The 12,661-nt window shown below is 40.7% G+C and overlaps 1 protein-coding gene across 1 annotated transcript in view; it reads right to left on the bottom strand.

Annotated features, from left to right (window-relative positions):
• The window catches only part of LOC127418059 (plastin-3), a 50,242-nt gene extending 45,752 nt beyond the window's left edge, over positions 1-4,490 (bottom strand). Inside the window, exon 1 of the mRNA XM_051658412.1 lies at positions 4,437-4,490. The gene's annotated coding sequence lies outside the window, so the exon portion shown is untranslated. The remainder of the gene's footprint in view (positions 1-4,436) is intronic.
• Between the last annotated feature and the right edge of the window lie 8,171 nt (positions 4,491-12,661).

The raw sequence follows: 12,661 nt of genomic DNA, 5'->3' as shown, positions 1-12,661 counted from the left end.
GTTTTCCATCTCTGATACAGCTGTATCAACAATGTTTAACATCTGCCGCCTTGGAGCTTCAGTGGAACATTCAGAGCCTGACTGCCCTTCTTGCCCTATAGGTGATTAAATGACAGAGTCAGCATAGAAGGGATTAATAGTCCGTAGATGTTTTGGTGAGGGCTCATCAGTAGACATGCCAGTGCAGTACTGCTACAATTGACTGTCATTTTCTCTGAGATTTCTCAGTGCACAAGAGATACCTGCAGTACTTCAGCTGCACTGCACAAATCAACATGGTGAGACTGTAGGATGGCATTGGCTGGTTTCAAAATGGCAAGAAGATGAATCAGAAATTTTCCAACTTCAGAAAAATGGTGTCGCTTCAGCTGAGAGAGAAGCCCAGAAGCTTCTTCTGCAAGGTCAACCGAGGCATTGTCATCATCGGAAACCTTGGAAAGAATGTCAAGAATGACTTCCTCGTTCTCCACAACACATTTGGTAACTTCAAAATGACTTGTCCAGTGATTTCTAACAACCTCTTGAGATATGGGTAACTGTACCTCTGACAGACAAAATGATGCCTGAAAAAAAGAGTACAGGGAGCCTGACAAGTCAAAGAATCTTTTGGCACAAGGTTCATTTTGAATTGCATGTATGATGGAGAGGTGAAGCTGGTGGTTATAGCAGTGGATGAAGGGGATATGCACCCCACTCATCACTGATGCTCCATCATAACACTGGCTCAGTATATTGTCAGAATTGAATCCTGTATGAGACAAGTGTCTTAATATTTCAGTGGTGATGTAAAATGCATCAAGCTGCTGTAGTTCTAACAAGCCAATGAGATGTTCCTCTGGAACACCATTGCACCCAAAGCGGATTATAACAGACTATGCAATTCTCCTCACTGTCAAATGTTTCCCGATCTCCATGTAGTGGAGGCTCATTGATTGCTAAAAAATTCACAACACCTGCCATGCTTTTTATGTAATATCGATTCTTTTCTATCTGTTGGGGGCCGAGTAAACATGCTATGGTCTCCCCTGACACCTGTCGGCGGCGAAATTCTGCCTACACAGTTGAGGCTTATAAATGAGCCTGGCTACAAGCATGTTTTGAAGACCGTGGTCACGTTCTAATGTTGCTTTCCAGTTTCTAAAACCCGTTGAAACAAAGTATCCTTCTTGGAGAAAGCAACACCAAATACTTGACACGGAAAACAAAAGCATGCGTCGCGCTCTACGGAATATTCAAGCCACGGTCGTGACTGATACCAAGCGGCCGAAAAATATCTCTCCCTCCCTCTAAGAAGAGTTCGGGGGTATGATTTCAGAGCCAGCTGATGAGGATTTGCCTTATTTAAATCATTTGGGACAGAATTGCTGCATTTTTGTCAAATCAAATCAAATCACTTTTATTGTCACACAGCCATATACACAAGTGCAATAGTGTGTGAAATTCTTGGGTGCAGTTCCGATCAACATAGCAGTCGTGACAGTGATGAGACATATACCAATTTACAATAACATCAACTGAACACAACACAAATTAAAGTCTAATATACACATAATTACACACAACACAATATACAAATAATAACATACACTGTACAGTATACAATATACACAATATAGATACACACTATTCAATAAAAAAAAAGTATATATAGTATATATAGGATGTACAGTAGGTTGTATTGTACTGTATTGACATTCAGGCTGTCGGTTGATAGTAAGTTGTTAAGAGAGAATATAATATAATAATAATATAATTTATGACAGTCCGGTGTGAGATATAAGAGTAAGAGTAATAAAGTGCAGTGCTGATGTATTTTGATCGTGGGAGATCAAGAGTTCAAAAGTCTGATTGCTTGGGGGAAGAAGCTATCATGGAGTCGGCTGGTGCGGGTCCTGATGCTGCGATACCGCCTGCTTGATGGTAGCAATGAGAACAGCCTATGGCTCGGGTGGCTGGAGTCTCTGATGATCCTCCGAGCTTTTTTCACACACCGCCTGGTATATATGTCCTGGAGGGAGGGAAGCTCACCTCCGATGATGTGTCTGCCAATTTGCACCACCCTTTGCAGGGCTTTGCGGTTGTGGACTGTGCTATTGCCATACCAGGCAGAGATGCAGCCAGTCAGGATGCTCTCTACAGTGCAGGTGTAGAACCGTGTGAGGATGTGGCGGTTCATTCCAAACTTCCTCAGCCGTCTCAGGAAGAAGAGGCGCTGATGAGCCTTCTTCACAACGACTTCAGTGTGGATGGACCATGTGAGTTCCACAGTGATGTGGACACCGAGGAACTTGAAGCTGCTGACTCTCTCCACTGGTGCTCCATTGATGGTGATGGGACTGTGTTCTCCGTCTTTTCTTCTGAAGTCCACCACAAGCTCCTTTGTCTTACTGACGTTGAGGGAGAGGTTGTGCTCCTGACACCAGTGTGTCAGAGTGTGCACCTCCTCTCTGTAGGCTGTTTCATCATTGTCAGTGATCAGATCTACCACCGTCGTGTCATCAGCAAACTTAATGATGACATTGGAGCTATATGTTGCCACACAGTCATGTGTGTACAAGGAATACAGGAGTGGGCTGAGAACACAGCCCTGTGGGGCTCCAGTGTTGAGGGTCAGTGATGAGGAGATGTTGCTGCCTACTCTAACCACTTGGCGTCTAACTAACCTCTGCAGCTTCGGCCGCGAGAGCTCTCTCCGCGAGCGCGGTGTTATTTCCCTCAAAACGAGCATAAAAAGTATTTAGCTCATCCAGGAGAGAGGCAGCGGTGTTCATGGTGGAGTTTTTATTCCCTTTAAAGTCCGTGATGATGTTAATTCCCTGCCACATGCTTCTAGAGTTGGTGGTGTTAAACTGTCCTTCAATCTTGTTCCTGTACTGGCGTTTTGCTGTTCTGATAGTTTTTCGGAGGGCATAACTGGCTTGTTTATGCTCCTCCGCGTTCCCGGAATTAAAAGCGGAGGTCCGCACATTAAGTGCCGTGCGAACATCACTATTAATCCATGGCTTCTGGTGGGCCAAGCTCCTGATTGGGTGGGCCAGGCCCCCCCTGGCCCCCCCGTGGAGCCGGGCCTGATGACCAACAACATTTGCTAAAATATGCAGTATAGCCTACAGCTTACTTGCAAGAAATATGCATGGAATACTTTATCTGAGAATGCAATGTGTCTCACTTGATGTTCCATGTCAGAAATCATTTCAAACCACAATCCTATCTACTGGGATTTAAGTGTGTGGTGGGGGGGGATTATTTTTTTTTTTAGATGTGATAACTGAAAGCCTCTTGTGAAAACAACTAGCATGTGTCAACAATGTAGCATATGTTGAAAAATAACTGCATAATAATTTGCTAAGTTTAAAAAAAAAAACAGTATGCAGTGGACACATAGATTACAGATGACATAGATACATAGATTAGTATTCAATTTCTAGTACTTTATTTTACTGAGATATATACATTGTTCAGTATGTAACATTTTTGTACTAACTACTGCATACTAAACATTAGCATTTTTTATGAACGGTATGTTGTGACAGTATGCAAAGGTGTGCAAACTTGTGAAAACACTGTAACGTGGCCTTACTACGTTGCATGTTTACATAAGCAAAATGCATCCATTAATTTATTTATTGCATTTTTATCAGATTATCGACATTACATCAAATTTCGAGTATATTTAGACAGCCCAATTAAAAAGACTTAGTTAAGCCTAAATGACCAAACGATTATAGCGGATATCTCAATTTCACCATCAACAGTGAAGGTGGAGTCAAGTGCATTGTGGGATACAGTTTTCCCTGCTGTGTGTATACTGCATACTACATTCCTAGTAGGAGTAGTATGCAGTTCCAAAACCAGCACAATTTTACACACACTCCAGATGTCTCAGGCTAACAGACCACTGGTCATTTTTCAGTAGGGACACTATAAATAGCACACAACTGTCGTCAAGTTAGTTGTGATTCGCTACTTTATCACGAGTAAAACTGACAATACGCGACAATCGCTAAGGGCGTTTCAAGCCGTTTCACGTGACACGAGTTCATTGATAATTACGTCATCTTCATCCTCCATTCCTAAAATCACATCTGTTAATTTATTAAAATATAAAAACACTGCCGCACATATTTACACACTAAACACATCACACGACCAGCCATCACTAGCATACAAATAATGAACATTTATTGAGCATTAAATCAAATCTAATTATTTCGGAAACACACAACATGCCTGGATACGCGACTGAAATCTCAAGTAGGCAAATCAATGTGGGCTTATGATGGAAAACGTAATTCAACTGCACACTCTGAAGGCACGTGTGAAATATAATGTATATAACTAATGCACCAATGTTTCGTTTTAATGACAATAAAACAAAGTACCAATAATAAAACAAAAAAGTGCGCCAAAAGAGTTTCATAAGTTTAGGAACTTACTATGGCCGTCCGTGTGCTTGTTGCCCTGCTGGCGTTTGACTCTCTCACACACTGAACTCATACAAGCGGGCTGTAGCTCAAAACCTAGTGAGCTGCCTACCTAGACAACGTTTTTGGGGCATCATACACGCGGCATTCCTGGGCATCTTAGCTGCGCCCGTGACTACCAAAAATGCTAAGTAGGCAACTCACTAGTTTTGAGATCATGATGCCCTAAAATGATTTATAGGTAGGCAGCACACAAGGTTTTGAGCCTATAATATGCAAAAATGCTGTCTAGTTAGTCAGCTCACTGGGTTTTGAGACCATGATGGCCTAAAATGCTTTCTAGGTAGGCAGCACACGTGGATTTGAGTTTATATGATTCCCAAAAATGCTGTCTAAGTAGGCAACTCACTAGTTTTGAGACCATGATGCCCTAAAATGCTTTCTAGGTAGGCAGCACACTAGGTTTTGAGCCTATATGTTTCACAGAAATGCTGTCTAGACAGGCAGCTCACTGGGTTTTGAGACCATGATGGCCTAAAATGCTTTCTAGGTAGGCAGCACACATGGATTTGAGTTTATATGATTCCCAAAAATGCTGTCTAAGTAGACAACTCACTAGTTTTGAGACCATGACGCCCTAAAATTATTTATTGGTAGGCAGCACACAAGATTTTGAGCCTATAATATGCAAAAATGCTGTCTAGGTAGGCAGCACACTGGGTTTTGAGCCTATATGTTTCACAAAATTGCTGTCTAGATAGGCAGCTCACTGGGTTTTGAGCCATGATGGACTAAAATGTTTTCTAGGTAGGTAGCACATGTGGATTTGAGTTTATATTATTCCCAAAAATGCTGTCTAGAGAGGCAGCTCACTGGGTTTTGAGATCACAATACACTAAAATGCTTTCTAGGTATGCAGCACACAAGATTTTGAGCCTATAATATGCAAAAACGCTGTCTAGGTAGGCAGCACACTAGGTTTTGAGCCTATATGTTTCACAAAATTGCTGTCTAGATAGGCAGCTCACTGGGTTTTGAGCCATGATGGACTAAAATGTTTTCTAGGTAGGTAGCACATGTGGATTTGAGTTTATATTATTCCCAAAAATGCTGTCTAGAGAGGCAGCTCACTGGGTTTTGAGACTATGATGCCATAAAATGATTTATAGATAGGCAGCACAAAAGATTTTGAGCCTATAATAAGCAAAAATGCTGTCTGGTAGGCAGCTCACTGGGTTTTGAGATCACAGTGCACTAAAATGCTTTCTAGGTATGCAGCACACTAGGTTTTGAGACCATGATGCCTTAAAATGCTTTCTAGTTGGGCAGCATATGTGGATTTGAGTTTATATGATTCCCAAAAATGCTGTCTAAGTAGGCAGCTCACTGAGTTTTGAGACCCAGATGCCCTAATATGCTATCTAGGTAGGCAGCACTATAGGTTTCAAACCTATAGGCAATGATTCCCAAAAATGCTGTCTTGAGACAACGATGCTCTAAAATGCTTTCTAGGTAGGCAGCACAGGTTTTGAGTCTATGATTCCCAAGAATGTTGTCTAGTTAGGCAACTCACTGGGTTTTGAATCCACAATGCCCTAAAAATGCTTTCTAGGTCGGCAGGCCATATATCAGATTTCTGTATATACAGGTGCATCTCAATAAATTAGAATGTCATGGAAAAGTTCATTTATTTCAGTAATTCAACTCAAATTGTGAAACTCGTGTATTAAATAAATTCAATGCACACAGACTGAAGTAGTTTAAGTCTTTGGTTCTTTTAATTGTGATGATTTTGGCTCACATTTAACAAAAACCCACCAATTCACTATCTCAAAAAATTAGAATATGGTGACATGCCAATCAGCTATTCAACCCAAAACACCTGCAAAGGTTTCCTGAGCCTTCAAAATGGTCTCTCAGTTTGGTTCACTAGGCTACACAATCATGGGGAAGACTGCTGATCTGACAGTTGTCCAGAAGACAATCATTGACACCCTTCACAAGGAGGGTAAGCCACAAACATTCATTGCCAAAGAAGCTGGCTGTTCACAGAGTGCTGTATCCAAGCATGTTAACAGAAAGTTGAGTGGAAGGAAAAAGTGTGGAAGAAAAAGATGCACAACCAACCGAGAGAACCGCAGCCTTACGATTGTGAAGCAAAATCGATTCAAGAATTTGGGTAAACTTCACAAGGAATGGACTGAGGCTGGGGTCAAGGCATCAAGAGCCACCACACACAGACATGTCAAGGAATTTGGCTACAGTTGTCATATTCCTCTTGTTAAGCCACTCCTGAACCACAGACAATGTCAGAGGCATCTTACCTGGGCTAAGGAGAAGAAGAACTGGACTGTCACCCAGTGGTCCAAAGTCCTCTTTTCAGATGAGAGCAAGTTTTGTATTTCATTTGGAAACCAAGGTCCTAGAGTCTGGAGGAAGGGTGGAGAAGCTCATAGCCCAAGTTGCTTGAAGTCCAGTGTTAAGTTTCCACAGTCTGTGATGATTTGGGGTGCAATGTCATCTGCTGGTGTTGGTCCATTGTGTTTTTTGAAAACCAAAGTCACTGCACCCGTTTACCAAGAAATTTTGGAGCACTTCATGCTTCCTTCTGCTGACCAGCTTTTTAAAGATGCTGATTTCATTTTCCAGCAGGATTTGGCACCTGCCCACACTGCCAAAAGCACCAAAAGTTGGTTAAATGACCATGGTGTTGGTGTGCTTGACTGGCCAGCAAACTCACCAGACCTGAACCTTTTGTCAAGAGGAAAATGAGAAACAAGAGACCAAAAAATGCAGATGAGCTGAAGGCCACTGTCAAAGAAACCTGGGCTTCCATACCACCTCAGCAGTGCCACAAACTGATCACTTCCATGCCACGCCGAATTGAGGCAGTAATTAAAGCAAAAGGAGCCCCTACCAAGTATTGAGTACATATACAGTAAATGAACATACTTTCCAGAAGGCCAACAATTCACTAAAAATGTTTTTTTTATTGGTCTTATGATGTATTCTAATTTTTTGAGATAGTGAATTGGTGGGTTTTTGTTAAATGTGAGCCAAAATCATCACAATTAAAAGAACCAAAGACTTAAACTACTTCAGTCTGTGTGCACTGAATTTATTTAATACACGAGTTTCACAATTTGAGTTGAATTACTGAAATAAATGAACTTTTCCACGACATTCTAATTTATTGAGATGCACCTGTATGCTGTTTAAGTAGACTGCTCACCAGGTTTTGAGGCTTTGCTGCACAAACATATTGTCTAAATAAGGTAGGTCAGTAGGTTTTCAGATTATGGTGCCCAAAATGCTGTCCAAGTAGGTAGCTCACTAGGTTTTGACACACAGCCAGATCTCCTCACATTCAAATACACATAGATCACAGCTATTACAATGCAGATGTTCTTTCCTAAAACACCTGTTTTAGAAAAGCTAAAGACTATATTATATAATGCTGTATTATATAAAGGTATACACTACGTGTATTACTGGATTCATGTACCATGGTATTAACATGGTACTCCAAAGATGGCCTCAAAGCAAACAGACTAAAAGCCACCTAACTTCATTTTTGATGTCATGGGGTCTTTAAATAATAATAATAATAATAATAATCAATACTTGTTACACTTGCAGATGAATAACACCCCTTGCAACAATCTGTATCTCTTCTTTACATATATAATGTTGTGAGTCATTCCTCTAATATTCTGTTTTTCAGGGCACAGTGGTTTTCTTGATCATGATTACAGACTCACAATCCTGAATGGCAGGAAATAGGTGAGGAGCAACAGTTATTATTAACAGTATAGCTGTCCTGAAGGGGTGGATTATGACTAGCAAGGGCCCCGGGACCAATTTTTTTTGGTTGAAAGTTGAGATTTACGCAATCTATTTTCATTGATTTAATTTTTTTTTAATACCTGTTCTGTTATTTACAGTCAGATTAATTCAAACACACAACACGGATGTGGTAAAGAAACCACTCAACCGAAACACGTTTGCTGAACAGCCACTGTTCTTAAAGAGACAGTACCATAGGGGCCTGTGTAGCTCAGCAAGTAAAGACGCTGACTACCACCCCTGGATTCGCGAGTTCGAATCCAGGGTGTGCTGAGTGACTCCAGCCAGGTCTCCTAAGCAACCAAATTGGCCCGGTTGCTAGGGAGGGTAGAGTCACATGAGGTAACCTCCTCATGGTCGCTATAATGTGGTTTTCGCTCTCAATGGGGCACGTGGTAAGTTGTGCATGGAAGCCGTGGAGAATAGCGTGAAGCCTCCACACGCGCTATGTCTCTGCGGTAACGCGCTCAACAAGCCACGTGGTAAGATGCGCGAATTGATGGTCTCAGACGCGGTGGCAACTGAGATTCGTCCTGCGCCACCTGGATTGAGGGGAGTCACTACGCCACCACGAGGACTTAGAGCGCATTGGGAATTGGGCATTCAAAATTGGGGAGAAAAGGGGAGAAAAAAGAGACAGTACCATTTTAACTTTTGTTATGCATAATGTAAACTCAATGTAAATACTACAAATAATGTATACAAAATGCATATATTTAAAGCTGCCATAATAAATTATGAAATATTTTAACTTCATCAAACACCTACAGAAGGCTCCTACAGTATCTTCTTTCTGTAAAACCTGTAAAAATGTCTAACTTCAATCATTTAAAACTATTTAAAACTTTCAGACAATGTTTTGTCAGACCAACATTATAGTTTGTCTCGACAAACTTTACGTATCTAGTTTAATCAGTACTTTTGAACCACACAAAGTAAAATATCAATACATTTTTTTTCCCCAAACACCTAAGCCATTTTTTTTGTTTTTTTTTTGTTTGTTTTTTTTTGTAATGTAGGGCAAACATGCAGTTATATCAATGAATAGTATGATAAAAGTTTTTTGTTCGACAGCCCTTTTATACAAAGAATAAAGCTTAACTATATAAAACCTAACATATGAAATAATAGTCCGAAAATTAGATTGCATTTTGAAATATCAGTGACAATATAAACGTTATTGTTAATTTTACTTTATCAAAATCAGCAAAGTGCATCAAAAGGAGACCTTGCAGACCAGACCCCGACCCCAACAGGCCCAGTCCCAGCCCCAGCCCCAGCCCCACTGGCCTGGTCTGTAATTCACCTATGCTGTCCTGCTACAAGAAAAGCCTCCAGCAACTTCTGCATTTGTTTAATTTCCTGATAGATATTCAGACCTGTGTATTGCAATTACATGCTCTGATTCAAGGCTTTCTGTCTGTCTTACATTTTCATTTTATGCATTTGGCAGATGCTTTTATCCAAAGTGACTTACAGTGCCCTTATTACAGGGACAATCCCCCTGGAACAACCTGGAGTTAAGTGCCTTGCTCAATTGAACCAACAACCTTTTGCTTACCTGTTCAGTGCTTTAGTCCACTACACCACCACCACTGTCTTAACATGTTTGTAGACGCACAATCATGAAACTTTTCAGAACATGCACAAATACATCAGACAACATCATTTCAACATTACACAAGCTGAAGCATGTAGAATACAGACACAGAGATCCTACTGTACATACAATATACAATCCTTATAAAAAAAGTATTGTGAAGGTATTATGGGATAGTAATGGTTTCTATGGCAGTACCATGGTAATTATTCATATACCATGGTATCTGCATAGTTCTCCAAGTTACTTTAAAGAATACCATGATACCATGATTCTTGTCCAAAACATCATGGTAATACAATTTTACCATAAAATAAATAAATAAAACAAAAAACAAAGCACGGTAGTTCCATGGTATTTTTTGTTAGTAAAAATGTTTTCTTATCAAAATGCATGGATGAACATATATTTTTATATACATATCACTGTAACTCTGGAAAGCACAGAGGAAAAACTGCAAAATCAGACAAACTGGGTGTGAATGAGCTAAATTCTCCGTAGAAGTATCAATATTTCTTTAAGTTACAAGTTTAAGGGTTAGAATAACATGGCTGTTGTTTTGACTGGGCATACATACCAGACAGTGGAGTCGTGCAAGTGTTATGTAATATTGTGCAACTGTTAAAAGGCCAGAGAAGAACTGCCTCACTGTTAGATGACAGCGTTAGATGGCACATGCAGCGCAGCCGCGTGCATCTCTCTCGAACTGGTGTCTCCGGCTCACCTTTATCTCGCTCTCCTGCTGATCAGCTGATTAAGCACCAGTCATGCACCCTCATGGCCCGGCCACGCCCTCCTCATACTCCATCACCCAATGAAACTTTCACTTCATATGAAAGCACAACTATGAGGTTAAAGTACAGACTGTGAGCACTGAGGATATATATACCCATAATCCATAAATGACGGTGCTACCTCTCTACCTTTTTAATATGAACTATAATGAGCAAAATCTTAATGCAGTTTCTCAAGGAGGTGTACTTGTGGATGTGAAGGCGTGGTCAAGCTCCCTGGGGAGAGGGAAAGTGGTAAGGACATCCACCTAAGATGAATTGTGACTAATTACCGTTTCCATGTTCACAGTGAGAGTCGGGGGAGATACAGCACGGCCCAGTCCACCAAAAGGGAGAGAGAGAGAGCCCGGCTGGGAAGCTGTTTTTGTGTTTGAATTGAACGTGTTTATTTTCTGTTAATAAAAAGTGACTTTCCTGAGTTGGAATCGCCATGGCCCGCTTCCTCCTTTTGACCCAAATACGAACATCTGTTACACTGGTGCCGAAACCCAGGAAAATGAGGAAGCGGGACATGGCGATTCCAACTGAGGAATGTCACTTTTTATTAACAGAAAATAAACACATTCAATTCAAACACACAAACAGCTTCCCAGCCGGGCTCTCTCTCCCTTTCGGTGGACTGGGCCCTCTTTTATCTCCCCCGACTCTCACTGTGAACATGGAAACGGTAATTAGTCACAGTTCATCTCAGGTGGATGTCTTTTCCGCTTTCCCTATCCCCAGATGGGTGCTTGACCACGCCTTCACCTCCACAATACCGTATTGTGTTTTGCTTCCTAAAATAAAATTGCACCATTGACCATGCGCATCATAGCTAAATCACTCCTAAATCACTAAGATTTTTGGGTTGTGCAATGTTAGAAAATATATGATTGCCCATGCAGTAAAAGGGTTAGCGCCAATATGTAATACTACAGCAGTAGTACCTGTAATCATTTACAATGAGAAGATACTGTACATAACTTTCTTGACCTCAATCTTAACATGTTCAAGGCTTTTTCCCTCATGTACACACACATGTTGAGTAGATTTAAACATTGAGTCATTCATTAAGCACATTTCTCTTTCAGATCTGTCAAATGCTACTTGGTTTGATATCGTGCTATTTATATTGCAGTGACATTCACACATTTTTAATTGTGGGATCACTGTATATTATTTGCTGTAGTCATGTGACACTACATATGACATTAAATCTTTTTGGTAAGTTCAGTATAATCATTTTGCATCAAGAGCATATCCTGAAAATCAGGTCTCGTGAACACCAGGACACCTGTCATATGAGGACGGAGGCACATGGGACTCTGGGAATAAAAGACTCATGATGTAATGAAAAGCAGGGCATGTTTAGTTGGATGCAATGCAGCGTCACACCCTTGTCTCCTGTCCCTGTTTTGTGTGTCTACAGTTGGTCCCTCTGCACATATTATTGTAGTAAAACTGTTTGTCACTTTTAGTTTTGTGGTCGACACTTAGACTACAGCATAACTGGGTGGGTCTAAATTTAAACACCACAGTTTATAAATCTTTGCAAAGAATACAACACCAAACCGACCTCTTTTGATTCAATTCGTGTTAAATTAAAGTCAGCTTCATGCTACTGATCAGTCTGATGCTGCATATACAGTGTGTCAGAGTAAATGAGACTTGACTGGATGAGAAACTACACCCTAATCAGGCATATCAGGTTTGTAGTTAGCTGTTAATCTAGTCTGGCTAATCTCACAACAGGGAAGGTGGGTTAAATTCACTTGGATGCAATTATGGAGATTTTCTTGTAGATAAAATTATTCGAATGTTGGAATTGACCTATAGTAATTGCTACAGGAATTACATTTTTCTGGAGGGTAATTTAGACAGATAGTTCACCCAAAACTTTCCTCACCCTCATGTCGTTCCATTCCATGGCTTTCTTTCTTCCCTGGAAGATAAAAAGAGCTGCCCGACGGAATGTTAGCCTCAGTCACCATTCACTTTCTTTGCATGTCTTTTCAATA

The sequence above is a fragment of the Myxocyprinus asiaticus genome, chromosome 27 (genome assembly GCF_019703515.2).
Source record: "Myxocyprinus asiaticus isolate MX2 ecotype Aquarium Trade chromosome 27, UBuf_Myxa_2, whole genome shotgun sequence".
Taxonomy (NCBI): domain Eukaryota; kingdom Metazoa; phylum Chordata; class Actinopteri; order Cypriniformes; family Catostomidae; genus Myxocyprinus; species Myxocyprinus asiaticus.
Note: the sequence above shows the minus strand (reverse complement) of the source record. Positions and strands in the feature narration are given on the sequence as shown.